The 12,117-nt window shown below is 40.0% G+C and overlaps 1 long non-coding RNA gene across 4 annotated transcripts in view; it reads right to left on the minus strand.

The window, feature by feature from the left end:
- LOC142829848 (uncharacterized) overlaps positions 1-12,117 on the minus strand; it is an 85,509-nt gene that overhangs the window by 21,441 nt on the left and 51,951 nt on the right. The window contains exon 3 of one of the 4 annotated variants that reach the window (XR_012904706.1): positions 8,652-8,795. The exons of 2 other annotated variants lie outside the window; for them this stretch is intronic. This is a non-coding gene — a long non-coding RNA (uncharacterized LOC142829848). Of the gene's footprint in view, positions 1-8,651; positions 8,796-11,130; positions 11,367-12,117 lie in introns of those variants that run through there. One more of the 4 variants, XR_012904711.1, reaches the window with a different exon arrangement.

Consider the following 12,117-nt stretch of genomic DNA (forward strand, 5'->3'; position numbering starts at 1 on the left):
ATAAGGTGAGGGGTGGTAACTAGGCGACAGAGGGTGGTAACCTGGTATATAAAGAAGTGATGTAAGTTGTTTGTACCTGTCTATAAAAGGACACCACAAAGGGTGCTCTCTGGCCGACCTTCTGGGGGGGGGGGGGGGGAGTGGGCGCATTAGGCGCCTGAATGGCAGGTGTCATTGCCTGAACTTACAGAGTGCACAGTAGCTTAACTTTGACTAACTGCTCTTAATATCTGTTATACGGCAATAGGCCTGCCCGATGTTGGTACCTTGTCAATGCGGGCCATAGTGCCCAGTGGTGTAACATTGTACTGATCTGTTACCAATTGGTAGAGCTTCGCATTTGACAATAAACCTGCCTGACTGATTTCAAACCTTGCCTGCATCTGTTGTTTCCGGGGCCTCTCAGAGATCTCCTGTGTTCACCCAATTGCACGAGGTCTAAGACTCTAGATAAAGGGAGTACTGATGATTACGCACGCAGCCGAAAGTTTATCATCACCGACGGAGTAGAAGTCCTGTCAGGAGGGAGCCAGGACGACCCTACCCAGACGACACTGACACTGACAGTCCAGACCACCAAAGGTACGACAGCAGAATGTGGCCTTACATTGGTAGCCTCTTTTTTTTTTTTTTAAGCTCAACTCCATGGGTTTTTTTAGTCAGATGCCATACACAATTTTCTCTCATTGATATCAGAGTCCTCTGATTGCCAGTGTAAGATGGGCTTCTCACCAAACCTTATTATTTCATAAGGAAAATACCATCTCTCTCTCTCTCAGGGTAATACCTTCTAAAGACTGTGGTAAGACAAGCAAAGATACAGATTTAAGTTTTCATAGACAAGATCTGCCTCAATGTGTTGGTATCCACACTTTTCATTTGCAGGAAATGTGCACTTAAATTATCCTGGAAACCAGTTACATAATAAGTGAATGACTATGCCAATAAGCTAATTAAAACTCTTTAATTAAACAAAACTATGTATTTGAACTTCTTCCAATGCTTGGCCCATGAAGCTAAACCAGAGGAGATAATTATATGCAGTACACAGGCACTACAGCATATTTTGACAGATTGCAAAGCAGGACTCATTAAAATACCAACCTCAAACTCAAGCCAGAAATGGCATCAAGTCTACCGATAACAGTACCTGTAACAGAACATTTTTTTCTTGGTTTATGTAGAGCTTTGTTTGAGTTGTTGTCTTTCTTTCACACTGTATAATATGAGTCAGTGATCTGTATAATTCTTCATGTCATGGAGGCGTCTCATGTGGGTACATAGTTTATGGTGTCATGTGGACTGTATAAAAAACCTACTAAACTGGCAGATCCTCCCTCCCTCCTCCAATGCGTGTGAACAACAGTTTTACTACAAGAACCACATGGTGCACATGTGACTCTTTTCTCCCAGTTCTCAAGTTCCATTCTATGAAACTTCAAGCTAGTGCTTCTGAAATCTGGGTGGTAAGGCTGTACTTTCAAAGACAGACAGAGGCCCTTTAATAATGTCAGATGAATACACAATAATATAGAGCATTCAGGAAACCACATTCTGCTCTAAAAGCACACCTCCCCATTGACATCCAAATGTTTTCTGGCACCGTCTGACTAATGGCAAAATATGCCCCGTTGCAACAACTGAATTGTTCTGGAATTTGGAGTCAACAGGACCACAGGGACAAAGAGGAGGAAGACTAAAAATGTGAAGGATCACTTAAGTTTTTATTTCACATATGCAGCCTTTCAAATAGGGCAAAGGTGCTTGCTTATGTTTAGCTTATGCATAAGGTAGCCAGATGTCCCTGTCTGTCAGGGCAGTCTGAGTTTTAAGAGAATATTCTACTTGCTATTCCTTTTAGGAGCTCCAATTTACCCACTCCCTCCTCATAGCAGAAGGAAGAGAAGAAAAAGTCAGATTCATTTTCTTCAGAAGATACCACCCCCAGTATGTCAATGACAGTAAAACAGTAATAAAATATAGTTATACTTCTACAGGAGCTTTATGCAAGGAACACAAAACCATTTGCAAATACAAACCAGAAAGCCCCCTTCTGCCTCCTCAGCAGTCATTGGTTATAGGGCCATTCCAGGGATATACTGAGAATGGGTTGGAGTAGGAAGCAGCCAGATCAGTGCTAGGAACGGGATGTGCTTAAAGCAAATCATACCCTTGTGGATTCTGTATATCTGCAATGGCCCATAGGGATACAGAGCAGCCCTCAGGGGTTAGGTTTGGACTTATGTTGAGTTGTTTAACTGACATTAAAAGCTTGCATCATGTTGTACCACTCACATGTACACCTACTTCTCTGTTAATACACAGTGCACTTTTGGGTAATTAAATGTATTTATTTACATACATTTATGCTGCCCAATATTTTTACAACATTAGAGTAAATGACAAAGGACTTTACTTAGAAAACAGCAAATATAACTTGAAAATTCTATAATGTGTATCTGTATTTTTAAATTTCACATCATTATTTGTAAAACCATGACATCAGAGCCCTTAAACATTAATTTTAAGAAAGAAAATGGGAGTACAATGACGTTGCCCCACTGCTGGTTTCAGCAAGGCAGAGAAATTCAGCCTAGACACAATATGTTGCACCCTTCAGGGGCAATGGCAAAACATACCTCATCTCCAATGAAAGGTGAAGACAATCCTTAAGACCCATGTCTTAGTGGACACACGAAAAACAACAAAACACAGAGCTTTTTTCTTTAGTGTGGTGTTCCTAAGGGATGGGCCTTTGCTCAGAAAGTTGCCCTGATAGAGCTAGAGACCACTTTGTTCTTAAAGAGATAATCACTAAAGGACATGCTTCATCCAGAGACCACTTCTGTTATTGGTGGAAGGAGAACTGTAGAAGCACCTACATAGATACTTTCTAGCACTCAAGAATATGTCTACAATGCAATTAAAAATCAGCTGTTGCCCATCCAGGCTGACCTGCGCTTGGGCTGAGGGGCTGTTTAACTGCAGTAGAGACATTTGGGCTCAAGCTATAACCCAAATTCAGGGACCTCCTAACTTTCAGGGCCCTCGAGCCTGGCCTCCAGCTTGAGTCTGAATTAAGTAGCCCATTAGCCCAAGCAAGATGGCATGGATCAGCTGCTGGTGTTTATTTGCAGTGTAGATATACCCCAATACTCACTGTCAGGACCTTGGTCAGCTCTCTGAAACTGTTATCCCAAAAGAAAGCCACAAGGTGCTGAGTCTCCAAGCAGACTGAAGTCATGTCTACACCACGGGTCCAGACAACTGGCATATCCTAGGTACTACAATATATGTAGTTGAAGTGCAGCAGTAAGAAATATCAGGTATTTGACTTAGACATCACTCTTCTTACAAAGGCCTTTTATTAGGGCCAAATTGCTAAGTACTTGGCTAGCCTATATCAGTGGTGTTTTAGCAGGTTGAAGAGCTGGAAAGCTCTGACTGCTAGGTCAGCCATTCAGTCCAGCTTCCGTAATCCAGCTGGCTATCCTGCATCTTCATTGCCTCCAGAAGACACCAAAAGGTCAAAAGTGTAAGGTTTCAATTCGAAAAGGAACAGACACTAAGCTAGAGAATGATAGCTGCAGCTTAAAGAACCCACGAGTTTGTATGTTGATCTAGCAGCTTGGGTTTTAGCCCACAAAGGTCAAACGAATTAGACATTGGCCAAGGAGTCGGGGATTTGATCAGGAGTCAGAAGTCACAGGCATCTGAATGTACTCAATTCATAAGGGATCATCCTAACATTGTACAACAATATGGTTTCCACTCTGTTTCAGTCATATAATAGCTGTATTTCTCATTATTTTCATTTTACCAAAGAAGATTTAAACTCAGCATGGAGAACAGATTCCTTTGTAACTTAGACTAGGGCCAACGTGTCTGGCAGCAGGGGAATCACAAGAATTCATTTAAAACTCGAGTGACTCCAGGGGGTGGATTGCTGCACCCTCAAAGTGCCCCCTGGTTGTTAACTTGGTTCCTTGTTCATCCAGGCTCCCCTCATGCTGAGACAGTAGCAGTATCCTGGGCCTTAAATTATATATCAAGAAAATCTAGTTGGGGATTTACTTGTGACTGTCTCATGTGGACAGGGTTGAAATGTTTAACAGTTTCAAACGCTTGAGAATATTTCCATGGGCATGAACAGGTTACCATAGTTATTCCCCTCTCCGATGTTAGTCCAAAGACAACTTTTTACAGAAAAACTGAGCATGTGTAGTAACAATACAAGTTTCCCTCACTGCGTATCTGTACATTTAAATATATGAGCAGCTATCTCATGTGGCCAACATCATCACTGGATATTTATAATACATCTGACTATGGGAATGCCCTGTGAAGGCACCACCTCTTGGAATGAGGGGACAGTTCTGCCTTAGTGTCTGTTAAGTGCTTGATCTCTTAGCTGAATCTCTGTAAAGGATGCAAACTAGTGATATTTCCAGAGGAGGTTTTTTGGCGATGCATTCAGCTGTGCAATAGGAAATGGACTGAGAGTATCACACTCACTTCACAAACAGACATAGGTCAGTTTCTATTTATCAAAGAGCTACATTGGATTTCACTCAGCAACCAAGCAATGGAGAACCCATTAGCTTTTACATACACACGCACACACACACACACCGCACATTCATGCATTCTCTGCATCTGCCAAAAGTAGATTCCAGATGGGAATTTACTACTTTTCTTTGTGGGTGAACTTGTTTTATGTGCCCAAAATATAGGGAAAGAAGAAAAATGGCCTTTGCCCATTCAGCTTTGAAAGCAAGTCATGCCTCATCTTTCCAATGGGGGAGGGGAGGGCGGAGGAATAAGTGGTATTTTTTTTAAAAAAAGGAAGGTTGCAAATAGAACAGCAAGGTCATTTGCACAGACTCTGCATCTCCATGTAAGGTAATTTGATTGTTTTATTTGCCTTAGTGGCCCTCCCTTTCAATAAATGGATTTGTTTTGAAAACAAACCCTACCAATCATTTTCCTTTGCTTTGGTGCATTGGTTTCCCACATACTTATTTTAAATTGAGTGACAATTAAACTTAAAGCACACATTTCCATAACAACATTCCTTGTAATGAAACCCATCTTTTAATGGAAAAGGCACTGCCCTCTTAAATTAAAAGTATGGAAAATAAAAACCACATATAAAAGTGCACCAAACTATAAAAAAAACCACTCACATGCATTTCACTAAACAATGTGACGAAGCATACTAAGATACACAAAAAGTTGCACTAATTAAAAAAGTTCACTGTGGAAAAAGAAATGCCATGGACAAATCTGCTTCCAGTTAAATAAGCAAACAAAAAGTTAAATCAAGGAATAATATCCATGTCATGTCAATCTGGTATTCTCAGTACATATATCTTTTTAATTCTAATTTCATCTCAATTCATTTTAAAATATTTAGATCTGCTTTTATTTTCTTTCCTGTAAATAATTCCAGGATTAGTTCTAAGTAATTACAAAATGAATATCAGAGTAAGCTTTACTAATTTAGGTTAGAATCTTTTTCAAACCAGTAAATAATTTGCAAGGTTTTATGAGGTTATTAATGGAAAAACAATTCTAATTATCCAAGCTCTCCATAGCCAGTGGTTCATCTCCAGCAGAATGAAAAGAAACCCACAAAGTATTCCCACCAGCAGACTTGGAAACGTGACAGACATTATAAATGTTTTTGAGCTTTAAAGACTTGTTCAGGGTTTGGGACGTTTTGCAACTGTTATGATCAAAAAGTAACAATGACCCCCAGAAGTGTGTTAGGTGTGGTTGGTTTGTTTGGTTTTGGCACCCACTGCATGGAGTTAGGACCTGGTAATGGAAAGGAGTGGGGATGCCTGCCTACTCCAGATGTCAATAAAACAATGTATTTTTTCAGAGTCATCATCCTAATAATGCACTTAACTGTATTTACTGGCTTTCATTCAAGAATTTTAATGGATTTACTCATACTGGATTCTTAAGTCAAACAACCTGAATAGTCAGAAAGATATTCTTCTTATTTTACTGATGGGTAAATAGAGGAAGAAAAAATAAGGGCCTAATTTTTTCCTTTTAAAGACTATGGACATTCTGCCATGGCTTAAGTGACAACAGGATCTGGCACTACTTGCCTTGAAAAGTTATACCATCACCTCCTGTCAGAGGACTGAATAGAGCCAAGTGGCCCTGGAATAACCACTAGATGATATAACCTTTTATACATATTGATTTCTGAGTTAACATAGTTGTTTGTTTATTTGTTTTTTCCCTGAGATAAATGTGTGGATTATGGCAGCGTAACAAAAAACAATCGCTGAAAAAACGTTGGCGCTAGATGATTTAAAAGGAAAGATGAGTTCTGGCACATCTTTGGCTAAACAATTTAGGCTTGGCACAAATCAGCCAGTATGAAAAACACTAGCTTTTTTTTTTTTTTTTTTTTTTAAATAGCAGCAAGTTGGATATACTTCTGGAAATACCACTTGAGTATTATGAAGCATTTATACTGATTTAAAGCTTTGGTTTGGACTGCAAACATTCAAACAAGATGGTTTGAATTTAAGTTGTTCTATGGATTCTGGTTTCACACACATTTCTAACAATTATGAGGATAAAGGAATTTGACTAAAAAAATTTTTTTGTAATAGGTGTTCCAGAAAAAGGGAACATGCATATTTGTATTATTGCATTATTAAATGGACAATTGTCACAATGTTTGCTACCTATGAATATAACCACACATCAAGAACCAATAAATATGCCCCCAAACCCACCCTTGGTAGCATGTGAGCACATACTGTGACCACATGCAGTCCTATAGGCATTGGTTATACTTTGTGTGAATGTAACAATTCACCAGCATATATTGGTTGAAGGATCAGAGCCCTATTGTCTGACCCAAAGCCCACGAAAATAATGGGTGTCTCTCCATGAGCTTCAGTGATTTTTGAATAAGGCCTTGAGTGGGTAATTTCACATATATAATTGAAGAGAGTATCTCTGGCATTTAGTACATTAAAAGAACCAGAGCCTTTGAAAAGAAAAAATTAAGAAAGGATGTGTTAGTTACTGGCTAATATTTGCCATGCTCTGATCTTTTTGTATTTTATGTTACCTTAATTATCAAAAGCTCAAAAGCTCAAGATAAATCAGATTTGAATTCCTCAATATAATCCAAACAATCTAAATTCAAATTGACCATTCTAAGAAGTCTGATCTAGGCATGGATCCTGGCTTTTTAAAATTTCTTAGTGAAACTTCATTTTCGGTAACAGTATTTGGCTCGATGCTCTTAATTCATCATCTCACTTATTTCAGTTCCATTGTGGTGCTATTTGTTATATCACACTGTAAAAAGATCCAATGGTAACTGTAGCTGACACTATTGCTAAACTCAATTAATTTTGCTTTACGTTTATTTCTTGTGAATTTACAGGTCATGAAAGATGGTGGTTCTGGATCTAGAGACAAGTGGATCTGTCTCCGAAGTCATAGCTCTGTCCATAGAGCCAATGCAACTCTCCTACCAGTGCTTACTGGTAACCAGTGCCCACCCAGCTGGAGCAGCCGAGCTCACCGTGACAGACTGTGGGTGGGAAGTGCTCCAGCCAGGCTAGGCCCATTGAGCCATACCTTGGTGGAGCAGTCCTCTGCCTGCTCCATGGTAGGTGGTTTGTCGGTCAACATTTTAAATGCTATTTTACATCCCTAGTACTGACATCTGTTCACTAGAGACCAAATGGAGAAAACCAACTCATTTCATGCATGCTACTGGACAGCCATCAGTCAGAAATTACTTTTGGTCAGTATCTGTGTATTGGTTGCATATGAATGAAAGGCTCTATTGTAGGGAAGTTAGCGTGTAGCCCTTTATACGATTAACCAGTAAGCCTGGGCTCATCAGTTACTCATAATGGTTATACTCATGCCCCTCCCCTTGCTGCCTCTGTATCAGATTTTATTTTTTCCCCCAGTGGTCTATAGATGTTAACTAATGTGATGTGGATTTTTTTTAATCATTTACATGTTTATACATGGGGAGTAGAGGAGGGAGGAACTGGTGCCTCTGGGTCTGGCTTAAAAATTGGCTCTCCACATGTGCAGCTTCCAGGAGCCACCTTACTCTTTCCTCCCCCTGTGCTGCCTTCCACAGAGGCAGCAGCATGAGAAGCAGGATCTGGTGCTCACCGGTCACCAGCTTTTAAGCCGGCTCCTCCGAAGCACTGACTCCAGCCTCTCCCTGCCCCACGTGTAAACCTGTAGCTGAAAAAAAAAATCCAATGGTTTATACAACTTCATGTTAGTTAACATCCCTACTCAATGAAAAAATACCTCTGAGCCATTTATTCATTCTGGCATTATTTTTCTCTGAATCGAGTTTCATCCAATAGGTATTACTGTCTTGGAAACAGGAGGCAACCAAGAAATAAATGAAAACATATAAAAGTGAACTTTTTGTTAGACTTTCCAAGATGTGGACACCTGGAAATTGTATGCATGTTAATGATTTATTATACAATTCTGACTCATCTCTCCCTCACAATACATTACACACATTTTTGTTATTTCTTCTGTTCCAGATTTGGGTCATAAAAATATAAGAGTTATGATAGTGGAAACTTGAAAGCCAAATATTTCTGTCTGTCTCAGGGGGCACATACCTTCCAGGGCACTCCAGGACAATGAAATCCAGATCCCAGTAAGCAGCCAAGTGAAAAGCAGCTTGTCTCAGAAACACTATCTTGAATGAGGCATGTTTGGAACCATTTGGTATCTACTTTCTTGTAATTCTCATCAGTGCTTCCCTATAAAAATGAGGAATGGCACAATAATATATATATATATATATATATAAGAGAGAGAGAAATCCCATATTACTAATGATAGGAACAGTTTTTACAATGTAAAATAAATACAGCTGAAAAAATATTCAAAAAATATGTTCATTGTATCACACCACTTAAAATGAGATCAAAATTCCATGCTGTTCCTGGCAACAAGTGATGGCATTGCAAAAATCCATAACAGACCACTACTGGGGTTTGTGATATCATAAGTTGTTACAGGAGTGAAAAGAATCCTTAGATTGAGGTTAGGTGGGTAAGAAAAAGCAAGGGAATTTCCAATTATATGGATAAATATAATATGTTTATAACTTTAAGCTTGCACATTACTTCACTTAGGAAGAAATCCAAACGGTCTACCCAGGCACCAACCAAATATGCAAAGGGACTCAGGGATGGTCATGGGGTGAATTTGGGGAAAGTCTCTGTCTCTAGGCTGTGGAGCAGAGATGGGGCAGACACTACAGAAGTTACCCTCTGCATGAATAAGGATGAAAAAGGTGGATGTGCACAACAGTTTGGCCTAATTCACACACTTCACCACAGCATACTGGGGTGAGGTATGGGTGAGGAAGGGAATGCACATAGAGTGAAACCCCATTTGGGAAAGATGAACACACCAACCTGCGGTCATCCCTTACTTAATGGAACTACATGTATTCTGCTGCTAGTGGTCCCTCTGCAACAGAGACAGGAGCAAGGTGGCCCTAACAAAACAAATCTTTCCTCAGCACACAGTAAGTGATAGGACTTTGAGAATCCTGCAGCAGCCTCCCATCCCTGGCTGCAGAGTAGTAATTCGTCTATTCCATGACTGATATAGCCTCACTGCTGCAGCCTCAGGTAGGCAGATACCTATTACAATGAGAATGGTACCAGTATCTAGATAGATACTGATCTATATGTTATGTTACCACTCTGATTTTCATTTCCACTTCCAACACATTGGCAACGAGTCCTTTCCATTGGCCACAGTAAGAGGGAGGCGGCATATCAGCTCATGTGCATGTATCTTTTGTACAATTCAGACTGAATTCCCTGGAACACTTGCCTGTGTGAATATATCCATGCATTTGGCAACTCCCCCTGAAAGTTCAAAGTTCAGAAAACAAACTATCTACCCCACTCAAAAAATAGGATTTAGAAAATTATGAAGTACAATGATTTTCAAAACAGTTTCAAGATTTTTTGCGGGGGGAGGGAACACAGAGTTGTCATCATTTTAGAACTGGCATGGTTAATAACATCCCAAATAATATAAGTTCCTTTCTACAGCCCTACCCTACGAGTGCTCTAAACCTTTGACTCACTCACTCTTCCAGATTTCTAGTTTCACAGCCTCCCTTATGGAATGCACTATTTCCTCTCTCTCAACCTCCTTCCCCAATAACCTCTTACGGCCCCAACTCACACCCCAAACAGCCCTTGTTTTCCCTTACACAGAACTCCCCATTGAGACAGCTGTGGCTCCAAACAGCTGCCTCTTGCAAGCCTAATAAGAACATACGGTGGCCTCTAGTGATCAGCTGAACAACTAACAAGCAGAGGGGATGATCTGAAGAAGTTACTTTCTCTTGATTCCCTGTGATACCCACTCCGCCACCTTCCTTCCTTCCTTCCCTTCAGATGGGAGAAGCTGAAATTTATTAGGAAGAGAAAGTGGTGTTCCCTCCCACCCATTCCACAAGCTGAAAGTGATGCACTCCCTCCCAATTAATTACACCCATGTTTGTGTAAGGACATGTTTGTAAGGGTGGAAAAACAGAAGGCAGAAATAGCCTCTTACTGATTTAAGATTTGGAACAGTGTTTAAGATTTTTTAAAAAATCCTGCTCTCCATTTTTAAGCTTGACTGCGTATTCATGCCCCTCTGCAGTTAAACAATAAAATCACTCTTAAAATGTGTTCTGTTTTCTTTGCAGGAGAAGGTAAGATCATTCTACAGGAGTTCCATAATTATCAAATAAAATGTAACACCTCGTTGTAGGCTGCTTTTTTACTTCTCATGGGACCAACTTTTGTTCTCTCTGCTAAGGCTAAGATCAGCTGTAAATTTCTTTCATATGTCTTTTTTATTTTTATTACAACAAGTACATCATCTCCCACCGAGCTGTATTGCTTTAAGAAACTGTCCTTGTAAATCTATGGCAGCCTCCCTCTTCCCTGTGTGTGGTGCTTATAGCTGGCACTGCTTTCTCATTAGCAGTTTCACACTTGATTAATTAAAACAAGGCAGAAGTCATGCTCTTTCACTGCTATCGATCTTTGTGCAAGGCATTTTACTAAGATCATAGTTAGGGATGGGAAAGGGAATGTGACTCGCTCTTCTCTCCTTTCCCCTTCCTTCTCCTTTCCAGCTTTCAAACATCTGGACATTATTGATTTTAAAGTGTTCTGCAGTTGCTGCTTCTGCTACTATTCCAGCGAGTCCTCTCAATCTGCTTCTGATGCTCTTATTTTGAGCCCTCACAGTCTTGTCTGCTTCAGCAAAGATTAAGCAGAGCAGAGAATTAGCGGCAAGAGTAGTAAGCGCTGTTAAAAAAAAAATAAAGTATGCATAACTGAAAATTTGGAAAGATAAAGAAATGGGACCAAAGAGTAGAGGGGATTAGAAAGCAAAAGTGAAGTGACCTTAGGTGCAAGAGGATCCCAGAATGAGGAGGGAAAACGGGAATTCAAGAGGGGAAAAGGAAAAGAAAGGAAAAGGGAAGTGTGGGTACTGCTTTGTCTATGGGGAATAAATGTGTTTCACGGATAGCCCTTACTCAGGGAGCCTGATCAGAACTTAACTGACAACAGGGAACAGATCAGAGCCTAAGCACTAGTTAACAGAACTTTGGATTTATTGTGGTTCTGCCACCTCTTCACCTATCTCAGCCTTGGTTATTGTGTTTATATGCTGATAGTGTCTATCAATAAGAGGAGGAGAAATACTCAGTTCCACACTTCAATTCCTACTTGTGTAAGGTTTTTTATTGGCATCCATCATTAAATTATCTGAACAACCTTCCAGATAAAACAGGTTGACAGCTGGAGCAGGACAGAAAAACAACAAAACATCAACAATATACAACAAAACATCTTTGGCAGAATTTGCTGATGCACCAAAATCACAACATTTTGTGGGGACAGTTTGGTGAAAGTCTGATGGATTTCCTGCTGGATTGTCTGCCTGGTTCTTGGCAGCCCACCAGGCAGACTACACCTTAGTGGTAAAACTCTGTTTGCTTTTGTGAAAAATTTCAAAAAACTTGGGTGTTTTGTTCCAAATTTCAAAACAAAT

The sequence above is a fragment of the Pelodiscus sinensis genome, chromosome 6, assembly GCF_049634645.1.
Source record: "Pelodiscus sinensis isolate JC-2024 chromosome 6, ASM4963464v1, whole genome shotgun sequence".
In the NCBI taxonomy this organism is placed as follows: Eukaryota; Metazoa; Chordata; order Testudines; family Trionychidae; genus Pelodiscus; species Pelodiscus sinensis.